The sequence below is a fragment of the Balaenoptera ricei genome, chromosome 4 (genome assembly GCF_028023285.1).
Source record: "Balaenoptera ricei isolate mBalRic1 chromosome 4, mBalRic1.hap2, whole genome shotgun sequence".
NCBI classification, from domain to species: Eukaryota; Metazoa; Chordata; class Mammalia; order Artiodactyla; family Balaenopteridae; genus Balaenoptera; species Balaenoptera ricei.
In genome coordinates this window covers 126,348,203-126,362,153 of record NC_082642.1, presented here as the reverse complement: position 1 = coordinate 126,362,153, position 13,951 = coordinate 126,348,203, and positions in this window count along the sequence as shown.

Below are 13,951 nucleotides of genomic sequence, written 5' to 3'. Positions count from 1 at the left end.
AGAATTCTCTATATTCGATTTTGTTATAAAATATTGGCTAATTATGAAGATGAAATTAGCATGGCTGAAAGGAATACTCATCTATTACTAAATTTATTTTAATGTTAATTAACATTAAAATAAATTTAGGAATAGATGAATTAACACCATTTCTCTTCTTTTATCTGTTTAGCTTGTTGAACTAAAATCTGAAGCAAGTTTGGGCAAGGAATTAAGTAATGGGAGTCTTAGGGAATAAATAAATATGTATTAAAATATATATTTTTTAATGCAGTGAAACCTCAATCAGTTTTTCTGGGGGATAGAAATTTTCACCTAATTGAATATCCAGTAACTATGTTTCATTCACCACCTATTAAAGGCCACTGATTTTTCCAACTTACGTTGTGTAATGGGAATTAAAGGAAAAATTGGTATATGTAGAAGAGGAAGAATGGAGAGTAGCAATAGCAAATGTTCTCAAGTCTCTCAAGGGGATTTGAGTGATTGCCCTTATATATAATCCGTAATTACTTCACAAAAGCTAATGCATTGTTAGTAGCATCATCATTATTAACACTCAAGGAAGAATATAAGATAATCAATGTTAAGTGCCAATTAAGTAGACTAGAAGGGGTCTAGAAAAGCTTTGTGAATGAGGTAAGAATTTGACCCATAAGAAAGGAAAGAAATGGAAAGGAAGGCAGACAGTGTTCTTTACCTGAACATTAGTATGAGCAATAATACTAAAAGAAAACATGTATTTCTGTATTTTGGGGGATGTGTAGAGCTTATGTCTCATAAATGTGTAAGACTATACTTACTTAGGAACTGAATTGAGTAAAAGCACCATATTTACATAGCTGTTAATTCAATGTGCCAATCTGCATATCATTTACACTTTGTTACCATACCCATCAATCAGTTCTGGACACCAGCCAGTAAAGTGACAAACACTTAGCCTTAAATTAGAGAAAGAAACTAAAAAAAAAAAAAAAAAAAATCTGGTGACTTTAACATGACTATATTACTGATTTTTGTGGTAGAGTAAATGAATTTTGGTATAATCATGATTGAATCCTTTTGGTATTTTATGAGTAATAGAGTTATCAATCACATTATTTAAAATAAAACAACATTTCCATCAAATTTTACTTTGCAATATAATCACATGTATTTATAAAGAATGGGTTTTAGTGAGGAAAATTATCCTTGGAGTCTAGAAAAGTAGTCATTTATTTTTTCTCTTTTAAAAGTGTTTTAAGGAATGATTTTTAAGATTAAAATATCATAGAGCTAAAATATGTAATGACTCATTTATGATTAATGAGATAAATCATGATTAATAGGAAATTATTTGTAGCATAGTGACTAAGAATTTGAGCTTTTGAGTGAGACAGACCTGGATTCAAATCTCAGTTTTCTAACTTAATGTGCTTAACTCTGTGCGTGACCCAGAGTAAGAGCTCAGTGAATGATAGTTCTTTGTTTGCATTCACTCTTTGCCTCTTAATAGCACACTTTTTTTTTTCATTTTAACTATTTTTTTTTAATTGGGGTATAGCTGTTTTCCAGTGTTGTGTTAGTTTCTACTGTACAGTGAAGTGGAGTTCTCTGTGCTATACATCAAGTTCTTATTAGTTATCTATTTTATACATATTAGTGTATATATGTCAATCCTAATCTCCCAGTTCATCCCACCCCCCACCTCCCAACCCCCTCAATAGCACACTTGTGTCTGCTGTGTAAGTTAACTGTTGGTATAGTTGAAAGCCTGGGTCATAGAAAAGGGGTAACAATCCCACATATGCTGCTAAGGAACTCACTTGGTTACTAGCCTCCATAGACTGTAAATTCTAGCTCCCTAAAAAATTACTTCCTTCCCTGTGAGGTTGCTCTTAGTTGCCTTTCAGAATTATTCTTGCAGTAGGTGTGTTACAAAATTAGTTATTTCATTTTGTTTGTTTATTCAATTTATTTAAACTAAAAACGAAAACACAAACAATTCACACATTTCTTCCACCCTCCATGCCCCATCTCTGGCAGCTGCCAATCTATTCTCTGTATCTATCAGCTTGATTTGTTTGTTTGTTTGTTTATTGTTCATTTAACACAGTATTTGTCTTTCTCTGTCTGACTTATTTCACGTAGTATAATACCTTTGAGGTCCATCCATGTCATTGCAAATGGCAGAATTTCATTCTTTTTTATGGCTGAATAATGTTCCATTGTGTACAAATACCACATCTTCTTTATCTATTCATCCATTGATAGATACTTAAATTGTTTCCATATCTTGGCTATGTAAATAATGTTACAGTGAACATTGGGGTGCATATATCTTTTCGAGTTAATGTTTTTGTTTTCTTCAGGTAGATACTCAGAAGTGGAATTGCTGGATCATATGGTAGTTCCGTTTTTAATTGTTTGAGAAGCCTCCATACTGTTTTCCATAGTGACTGTATGAATTTACCTTCCCACCAACAGTGCACAGGTGTTCTCTTTTCTCCACATCCTCACCAGCATTTGTCTTTTTATTAATAGTCATTCTGACAGGTGTGAGGTGATATCTCATTGTGGCTTGGATTTGCCTTTCCCTGATTAATGATGTGGAGCATCTTTTCATGTACTCTTGGTTATCTGTATGTCTTCTTTGAAAAAAAATGTCTATTCAGGTCTTCCCATTTTTCAATCAGGTTGTTTGTGTGTTTTTTTTTTTTTTTTGCAATTAAGTTATATGTGTTCTTTATATATTTTAGATATCAGCCCCTTATCAGATATATCATTTGCAAATATTTTCTCCTATTCATAGGTTTCCCTTTCGTTGATGGTTTCCTTTGCTGTGCAGAAGCTTTTTAGTTTGAATCAGTCCCACACGTTTATTTTTGTATTTGTTGATTTTGCTCTTGGACCCAGAACCAAAAAATTATATCAAGGTGCTTACTATTATATCAAGGTGCTTACTGACTATATTTACTTCCAGTTTTATGGTTACAGGTCTTACATTCAATTCTCTAATCCATTTTGAGGTAATCTTTGTGTATGGTATAAGATAGTGTGGTCCAATTTCATTCATTTATATGTGGCTGTCCAGTTTTTCCAGCAACATTTATTGAAGAGACTGTCCTTTACAAGGACATCTTGTATCATCTTGGTTCCTTTGTCATAAATTAATTGACTATAGTTGTGTCGGTTTCTTTCTGGGCTCTCTATTCTGTTCCATTGAAACGTGTCTGTTTTTATACCAATACCATACTCTTTTGATTACTATACCTTTATAATATAGTTGGAAATCTATGCCTCTAGCTTTGTCCTTCTTTCTCAAGATTGCTTTCAATGTCTTTATGACGCCATACAAATTTTAGGATTGTTCTATTTCTGTGAAAAATGCCATTGAAAATCTTGGTTATTTCATTTGAACTCCTTTGTCTTTTTCTATAAGACATTTGAAAGCAGAGACTTTACTGGTTACTTAGGTCAGCTGCTTTTTCCTTAGCTTTCTCAGTGAGATTTTGTCAGATACTTGCCATATAATTTGACAGTTTGTCACAGCTGCACCAAATTTTTGATATTTTTTGCTACATATTGCCTAATGGCTCTCAAGAAATGTTGCATATTTCTATCAGTGGAATGTAAAAGTGAACAATATCTTAAAGTCTAATACTTGTAAAAGCTTTTGCTTTTGTGAAAAAAGCCCTGGACTGCGGTATAATAGGCATTTTATAGGTACTAAATGTAAGACACTGAGTACACTGAAAATGCTCTGGGCATCCATTTCCCATCTTCACAATAAATTAGTTAAATTACACTAATGAACATATTCACTTAACATATCCAAAGAGTGTAATCCCTCATATATATATATATATATATATATATATTCGAATATATATATTTGAATATATATATAAACATATATCTAAATGTATATTTGGAAAACAGTTAAAAGTTAAATACTAAAACAAGTCAAAATACAAGCTTTATATTTGAGAAAGATTGTTTGTAAGGGATGGAAAAGAAAAAAGTAGTAAGTTATTTATCATGCAAAGATGTAACACTTGATTTATAAGAGTCTGAGTTCTAGGCAGGCCACAGTTAGTACAAGAATACTAAGAGAGGGAATTTTAAGAGAGAGAGGGGAAAATAAAGATAATTATTCCAACCCTAAGTAGGTCATGTCCTCAAAAACCAGAAGTAATTGGACATCTTTGCATTTAATCCATGGAAATAGGCATCATTTTCCTATAAAGATATGAACATTTCCTAAATGAAGGAGAATACCTCACTTCGACATGAAGTAGAGCCACAAAAAAATCTCTGTAGGTTTCTGACTGGATAGCTCAGTCATGTAGGTCTGGCTATGTGGGCTTAAAACTTGCTTGCACTTGTCCTGATACTCTTTTGTTTTAGCCCTTTTGGTATGTTTTCCTTTTAGCTGGGTATTGAATCTTTTATCAGTCTGACCAGGCCACTTAACTGCCCCTGCTACTTGTCTTATATCCAGTTGTCCAGTCCTGAGTGACTGATCTTGCTTAGCCTGAGTCCCAGCAAGCCTGGGTCTAGATACCAGTGCCCTGCCTTTATTCTGGGTCTGTTTTCTTGAATTCTGGGTATATAGCATGTATTTTGACAGGACAGTATAACATTTATAAAACTAGGACAGAAGTAGCTAATACTTTGGGGAAAACCTAGATGAAACAAATTGCATTTCATCACAAATAATCCTAGTAAACTAAAAAAAATAATTACCAGTTTGGTGAAGGAAATGTGATGCAGTAGTTTGGATTCCAATCAGGCAGTTAAAAAATTTTCAGTTAATAAATGAAACTATGAAATTAAAACAAAAAACACCATGAACTTGACAAGGATTGGGAAATGTTAATAGACAGTAATATCCAAATTTGTAATCAGTAAGAGGGTGAAAATCAAAGGACCATTCAGTCATTATTAAAGAAATAGTTTGTGAGTTCATTATAGACTAATCTTATTTTCATTTCTGATTGGTAGTTTAAGGGAAGTTATACATAATAAATATGAATGTGAGCAATGCATTTAACATGTTAATTCATGAGAATTTGAAAGATTGTCCTCTTCCACTAAGTATATACACAACTTTGGAAAGAACACACGGAGAGCAGGTAGGGGAGAGGAAATATCTCTAGTGTCTGTTACAACAACAGAACTGATTCTGACAATAGATAGGATGGTTACAGCTCGACAGCCTCACAGCCCTGTCATGATATCTTTGTGGATAAGATGCAAAAACACACCAATCCCTAGTAAAGGACTGTGGATTGACTGTGTACAGCTGATTGCTGATTAATGGATCATTGTCTATGGTGATAAGTTCTCGAACAACATGTTTTGGAATTCTGTTCCTTTAAAAACCGCACATTCAGCAGTTTTATCAACAGCTTTTCTGAACACACAGAAGTCATGGTCATCTTATTTGTGGGTGACACAAATCTAGATTGTTAATCTAGTTAATGCATTGCATGCAAGATTTGGATTCTAAAGATCTTGCCAAGTTTGAAGAATGGCCTGAATCAAACAAGAAGAAATTGAATGGATAATGCAAAGCTTCACACTTAATCTAAAAAATCCAAAAGAAAAAACAAAAGAAACATCAGTTACAATGAAATTAAAATCAGTGACTTAATGCCATTTTATGTAAAATTTATTTTGAGGACCTGATAACTCTAAGATCCACATAAATTAATATGACCTGTGACTACCACAAATTAATTTAGGATGCATTGATGGAGACAGAGTATAGAACAAGACTAGGCTATACTGTGATCACCACTAATGACTTTGGGATGCATTCCTGGAAATACAGTGTATGGTGTATAAAATAAACTTCCTTTCTTCTACTGTGTATCCAGCTTGTATGAATCACATTTTAAGGGAATGGCAGACATAATAAAGATTACTTAGCATGATGAAAGAAAGGTACTATATGAAAACATTCCAATGAAATAGGTTTTGAAGCACATGTGAATTGCTGTGTATGAGAGAAGTGGCAAATATCAAGGCTTGAGAGATTGGTGAGTAGGACACCATCAGTGACTCACTGGGGTCTAAGTATAAGATGATGCTGGGAGGAAACTCTGTGTATTTGAAATCATGCCCATCAAATGACAACCTTGCTCAAGAAATGTCTTTTAGTCACAGATGTTGTCAGTTGAGACTAGGCTGCCCAGAGGGAGCAATATAATTAAAGTGACAATAGGTGAGTTGCGGCAGGGAAGCCAAGAACTATCAATAACGTACCTTAAATGTTAGAAATGATTTTTCTGACAATTTCTAACTGTGGTAGATTACATATTGTTCCCAATTATCAGAAAAATCATCTCTGACATTTAAGGTACATCTCTCACAGGTAGGCACAGCAGTCACACAGCAACCAGTAAAGACAGGTAATTCTCTCCCAGGGAGAGACACATGATTTGCAGTGCCTCCCTGTGAGCAGTGTTATTTTCTTTAGGTTTGGCCATGGGACTTACTTTAGCCAATAGAATGCAAGGGAAGTGAGATATGAGACACTGGAAAGACATTTTCAAGGCTATTAGGACGTTCAGCCACCTCATTTTTTCTTCTGCCACAAGAACAAGATAGGATCTGCACATCAGCCTGAATTCCAGGAGGCAGACCATAGGGAACATAGCTAAAGACCTGCTGCGGATGCCCAGCTGAAGTACAACGTGAGGAATAAATTAAGCCTTCATTGTGTTAGGACGCTAAAATTTGGAGATTGTTACTGAAAACTTCCCTGGCAAAATCTGACTGATTAAAACACCACAGAACCCAGGGAAAGTATCTGTGCTAGGTACTGAGGTAAGGCTTTTAGGCCACATCAAGCTTCTATGATGCTCCTTGGCTGGTTAACCTTAAATAAGAAGCTTGTAACTTTTGTCAAGTGAAGCTTGTCAAGTGAAGGCCTAGAGACAGGATAATGGTCTACACCAGTCAATGAGGGTTTAAAAGTATTTAGTTGTTTCCAGAAAGTAGAGTTAGAACAAAGACAGCAGACTTGCTCTCATTTTAATAAGAAAATATCTAATAATTAGAAATGTTTCGAAGAAGCATGGGCTTCTGATGCTTCCCTATACTGAAGTCATGCAGAGATGAAGTAATCACTTTTCTGGGATTTTGGGAGGAAGAATCGGGAAAGCATCAGTCTGAATGATTCAATAAAGCTATACTAAATACAATAACCAACATTTCCTCTTATGCTTCTTTTTTTTTGATAATTTGTTAAAGCTTTTTTTTTTAATTGAAGTACAGTTGATTTACAATGTTGTGTTAATTTCTGCTGTGCAGCAAAGTGATTCTATATATATATATATATATATATATATTTAAATATTCTTTTCCATAACGGTTTATCTCAGGATATTGAATACAGTTCCCTCTGCTATACAGTATAGGACCTTGTTGTTTATCCATTCTGTGTGTAATAGTTTGCGTCTGCTAACCCCAAACTCCCAATCCATCCCTTCCCCACTCCTCCTCCGCCTTGGCAGGCACAAATATGTTCTCTATGTCTGTGATTCTGTTTCTGTTTCACAGATAGGTTCATTTGTGTCATATTTTAGATTCCACATATAAGTGATATCATATGGTATTTGTCTTTCTGACTTACTTCATTTAGTATAATAACCATTAGTTGCATCCACGTTGCTGCAAATGGCATTATTTTGTTCTTCTTTATGGTTGAGTAGTATTCCACTGTATATATGTACCACATCTTCTTTATTCATTCATCTGTTGATGGACATTTAGGTTGTTTCCATGTCTTGACTGTTGTGAACAGTGCTGCTATGAACATAGGGGTGCGTGTATCTTTTTGAATTCTTATGCTTCTGTAAGAGCCCAAAAGACTTGTCTAAGTAAATTGAAAAGATAAGGAAATTCAGCTTTGATACAGCTCCCCTCTCGGTGTCCTTTTCCTGTTTCAGTTACTAGCAAGACTAAACACTATGGCTTTTCCACTGCTTCTTTCTCAACCTTAAGTAAGATATTTGGACACACCCTCAAGGTAATGAGGACCTTCTAGTACAGTATCAAATAATTGGCCTAAGCTAGGACCTGCTTTATTTTATATGTATATTATTTCCTAGACCTAGACCTACATATTTTATATGTATATTATTTCCTAGTAATAATTTCCATATTATTTTATATGTATATTATTTCCTATTTTATATGTATATTATTTCATTTTAATCTGAGCTTTGCTTATTTATTAACTAGGTAAAATACTATTTCTCCTGCCTACTTCATAGTGATCTTATATAATGAAACAAAATAATGTAGGTAAAAACAATTGTAAATAATTTAGGGAAAATCAAATATAGACAGTTACTACTATCATCCTTTATCATTGCCATCATCATCCCTCTGTATATAATTATACTTTAAAAGAGATTACACCCCAATAACAATGTTAAATAGAATGAAATTATTACTTAATGTGGAAATAAAAGTGGAGTTTTTGTTTTTTGTTATCAGCAGAGAGGCAATCCTTATCAGGATCTGTCAAACTATGATACTTAGGTAGCAGCATTTTCTTCTCATCTGCAAGATTTTCTTGAGAGAAACAGCAATTATTTAGTAATTAAAACTAGGCAATGAAGACCTTTTTAAAATATCTCTTCTAATTCATTATAGAGTATATTGATGACAAAAGACAATGCATGTTTGCTACTCATTCATATATACCCAGGGTCATCATTCTCATTAATAATATGTGAATAAAAATTGAACAACCACAGTGAATTGACCAATAACACAAAAATCTGATGATAATCTAGAAGGCAAAAAATGAAATTGCAAAAAATTTTTGGGAAAATGGGAAGTAGGCTATGTACAGATGCAGTTTGGTATTAATCAATGGATACTGAAAGTAATTCAAAGACATGTCTGTGGAAAGTTGATGCTAAACGTAATGTAGTATTTGTTCTGTGCACTCCATTTCATGTGCTGCCTAGCTTTCCAGAATTGTCATCTCATAATCTTCAGGTGCCGTGTCCCTAATTCTTCTATCCCGGCACATGTTTACACACCATATTCAGGTTTTTCTCAGCATTCATCACTACTCCCACCCCGTACACTCCCAAGCTATTAAATTGCTTTATCCTCCCTCATCAAATGCCTCACTCCCTCAGTATTATTTATCTCAGGGGACTGCTCATGTGACCTGCTAATATGTAACTGATAACTAGGGGTTATGGCATTGTAAAATAGACCATATATGGACGAGTTTATCGTAAAACTTCAGACAGTATGATAAAGTAAAATGAATTTTTAAGAACAGTGAGTATATGGTATCTAAGAGCAGGTTAGTCTTTCAAATATCATTTCAGTCAAATTATAAAATTAGCCTAATTTGGAAAATTATCTGGATATTTGACTAAAGTAAAGCTAGAAAAAATTATGAGTAATCAGATCCACCCTTAAAAAAGAATAGATTAAGGATTAAGCACTGTAATTAGAAAAGGCTCTGTCAGTTGGTTTCTTCTTTTTCTTTTTAACACTTAACTACATGGGAGATAAATTTTTGCTGCTACTGCTCTGGAATTTATGTAATTCAGACAGTTTCTAAGTGTCATCTATTTTCATGTACAAAGTTAGCAGCAGTTGATGCATTTTTTATTTGGAATGGAATATATACTCTCATGGGCAATATACCCTTTGAAGACAGAGAGTTTGATAAGCACACTTCAAGAAAGATTTTTTTGATGCATGTTGTATTCTCTTTATAATGTGTTTGAGATCCTGAAAATTTACTCTTGTTGTGATAGGAGGAAATAGAAATTTAAAAACAGTTAATGGTTTTATTTATGTTCTCTCTATTTACTTGATATTGTCAAAATGGTTGTCTGGTAGTGTAATAAATATAACCAATTTCTTGAAGCTAATAACTAATCCTGAGTGAATCTGAACCGATGCTATAGTCCATTAAGTTTCCAACTATGGTTATAATTTTGTAATAGACCCAGATAACAGACTATATTTTTTCATTATCATAAACCTGAAGAGGAGACAGAAAGTGGAAAGATACAGATGTTTACAAAGTTCTCACAAAGGCTCTTGTAAAAAGGCCAGAAGTAGTGGATTAGAAAATCTAAACCTGCTTTATGGTTCTGATATCCTCCTTGACTATTAAATATGTGGAACTGTCAAGTATGAGAAACTTATGGAAATAAGTCAGAAAGAAACCAGAACTCAACAGTGGTACAAACAACGGAAAATAAATGGCTTTTAAAGACTTAATAAATGCACATGTCTCTGCCACTAACTGGATTATGTGAAACAGAACAGAAGGTACCCCTACTCAAGCAAAATATTTTGATTTAATACCAAAGCACAAGCACAAAAAAGCACATCTATGGTTTTAGCAATACCTTAAGCTTTATAATTTAAAAAAATATTTGGATTGTAGCCACATTTGAAAGAGAAAACCAATATAAGTCAAGTGCCCTTCCTTCTCTGGTGCACAGCTTATAGAAATATGTTTATTTTGCATCCCTGTATTTGCATACATACCACTCTCCTTGTTTCTTTGATAAAAGTTTTATGGGCAATAAATTATAAATCATGCTTATGTATAATTTATCCCTTTAAATACATATTTTATTTTTTGGCTTTTTAAATGAAAACCATCTTTAGCTTTGTATTTTTAAGAGATTCAAATTCAGTACTTTAAGAAATTCATGAATAAGGCATGTTTCAACCTTAATTTGCATTTTTATAGTGTCTGCTGTAGAACAGTAAAGATTTTGCTTTCTGAGTGTACTCTTTCAGGCAGACACGATTCCCTTAAGAATAAGCCTTGAGAAAATTCACTTGCCCTTCATAAAACATACATTTCATTATCTCCCTATAAATTGGACACTTCCCTAACATGGTTGTACATTTGCACCTACTCCCCGAATATTGTAATATCCTCTAGTTCAAATACACACACATACAAACAGAAAATGACCATTTTATTGTGTGGATTGAATGGCAAGTGACTTGACATGAATCCAAAATGCATTCCACCTTCAAGAAGATAATCTTGAAATTACATGATCCTTTAAGTAAGAAAATCATGTGGGAGAAATTAGTTTTCCTGAGCGATTATCACGTTTTAGACTTGGTTTAATATGTTAATATTGGTTAAGATGGCTATGAGCTTAGAATATATTTAGAATACTGAAGCAAAGAACTTTCGTTGATAAACTACAAGGGAACAGAATTCTCATACTGTTTGAAAACGAATCTAAGGACTGTAGTGATACTAAGAGCATAGATAACATTCTCTCTTCTCTCCCTCCCCTCAATATAGGCTGATTTCTTAGCGGTTACTGGTATTCATGAAGCTTAGTTTTGTAATTAGGGGAGGAGCTGCATTTTCCTTGGGACCGGGGCCTTGAGTAAGAAGGGAAGTTTAGGTATTACCTAGGGGACACCATCCTATTGCAGAGGAACTAATTTTGGAACCTCTAATGATCCCGTTTTACTCACTCTTACTTTTCTAATATTAGAATGCCCTATACTCACAGTCATCTTTTAATAATCTGATCATTTCTTTCTTTCTTACTTAAAGATCTCTAATTGTTACTGTTATTATTTTCAAATTGTGTACGCCTCCCAAAAAAGATGTATTGAAGTGCTAAACCCAAGTACCACAGAATATGTCTTTATTTGGAAATAAGGTCTTTGCCTAGATAGTGAAGTAAAAATGAGGTCATTAGGGTGGATACTAATCCAATATGTCTAGTATTCTTACAAAAAGGGGAAATTCGAATCCAGAGACAGACACACACACAGAAGGAAGACCATATGAAGACACACAGGGAGAAGGCCACGTGAAGACAGAGTACTGGGGTGATGCATCTACAAGCCAAGTGGCTACCAGAAGCTAGGAGAGAGGCATGGAAAACAGTGCCTTCTCAGGCACCTTCAGAGGGAGCATGGCCTTGCTGACACCTTAATCTCAGACTTCAGACTTCCAGAACTGAAAGACAATAAAATTCTTGTGTTTTAAGTCAGTTTGTTGTACTTTGTTACAACAGTGCTAGGAAACTAGAAATCTAGTACAGATTGTCATTGTTCTAAGATTAATTTTATACTCTTTAGGTGGATTACAAAGCCTTTTAGGGTCTGGGCCCTGTGTACCTTTCCAGCTTCTACATTAACTAATGCTTTCCTTCTTGCTCTATTATGAAGCAGTAGTGGGTACCTATCAGTTCCTCAAAATGTCACAATTTCTCTTTTCTTTCATCCGAGCCTTCTCCATTCTCCTTCCTGACACATCTCCGCCCCGAATACTTCATTTGACTATCCCTAGTCAGCTTTTAGGTCTGAATGTCAATATTACTTCTTCTTTCAGAAGCCGTTCTTGCTCTTCTAATCTCCCGTAATACTCTACTCCTCTGTCATAAAAGGAGTAGTGTTCTAATTTAGTGTTCACATGACTAATTTAGTGTTCACTAAATTTGTGTTTCCCTCCCTTGCAAGACTGAACGTTTCCTGAAGGAAAGAACTATGTTTTTCTTACTCATGCCTTAGCTTTAGTACTTATTAGCTGCCCAATAAAATATTTATTTAATAAATAAACAACTGAATGGAAGCATGTCATCTTCTCCCTACCCTGCTCCTTTGCCTAGGTTTGTGCTCCGTTAGGAGGGGTGGGTATTAACTTCCTAGGGCTGCCACAAAAAATGACCATAGACTTGGTAGCTTAAAACAATACAGATTTATACTATCACAGTTTTGGAGGCCAGAAGTCTAAAATCAAGTCTTGGCAGGGCAGTGCTCTCTCTGAAGCCTCTAGGGGAAAATCTCTCCTGTCTCTTCCAGCTTCTGGTGGCTCCTGGCATTTCTTGGTTTATGCAGCATAACTCTAATCTTAGCTTCTCTCTTCACATGGCTTTTTTTCATGTATCATTGTGTCTCAGATCTCCCTCTTCCTCTCTCATATAAAAACATCTGTCATTGGATTTAGGGTCCATCCTAAATCGAGGATGATCTCATCTTGGAATCTTTAAATTAATCACACCTGCAAAGTTATTTTTTCCAAATAAGATCACCTTCATAGGATCCAGGGGTTATGATTTGAACCTATCTTTTGTTGAACACTCTTCAGCCCACTACAGAGTGAGGCTGACTATGGTAATTTTATGAGATTTGTGGTAATGTGGACATAAACTCAGTTGCTCTGGGGTTTAGATGAAAAGTGTTGCACAGAGTGAAGAGAAGAGAGATTTATTTTCCTAACTGTTGCACAGAGTCCAGTCATCTCCTGGCACCCAGGGGACTGGCGCTTTGCTGACATGAGGAGATATCGGCTTTGGTGTGGACATTGGTATCCTTTCAGTGGCAGAAACTGTTTCACGGGCAGAGGACATGGCAAACAAAGTTTGAGCAGGAGAAGCAGATGGATGGTGGACACTTAAGGAGACTGCAACTGAGAGGGGTTTCTAGGGACTCCCTGAAATAACAGGCAGACAACTTCAGGGAGAAAAATGGTGAGCTAAGACCCACTGGAATGGGAAATAAATGTCAAGGCGAACCCATATTTGCCACAGCTTGGTAAGGCCAGATGTCACTTAGTTTCTAGCTGTAATTTAAATAAAAAATGGGATTTAAAAAAAATGATTACATGAAATAAACTACAAGGAATTCCAATTAATCACATTAATGTGAGAAGGATTAGATAAATAGTTGAAGTTCACAGAATCGTCTGCTTCATTTTAGCTTTAAATTTACCATTTTTTCCTCAGTAACCTTACTATAAAACAGAATTAATGAGTGATTTGAGTCTCTCTATCTTTGATTGAGATCTCCTCTTAGTGAGCCTAATTAGAAATAACAATATTAAAAAAGCATTATCAGTCTTATATTTCGGTAGAATAATTTTTTTGACTTGTCTAACTGCCCACTATGGTGTGATCAGTTACCCTGGGTTAAAAGAAAAAAT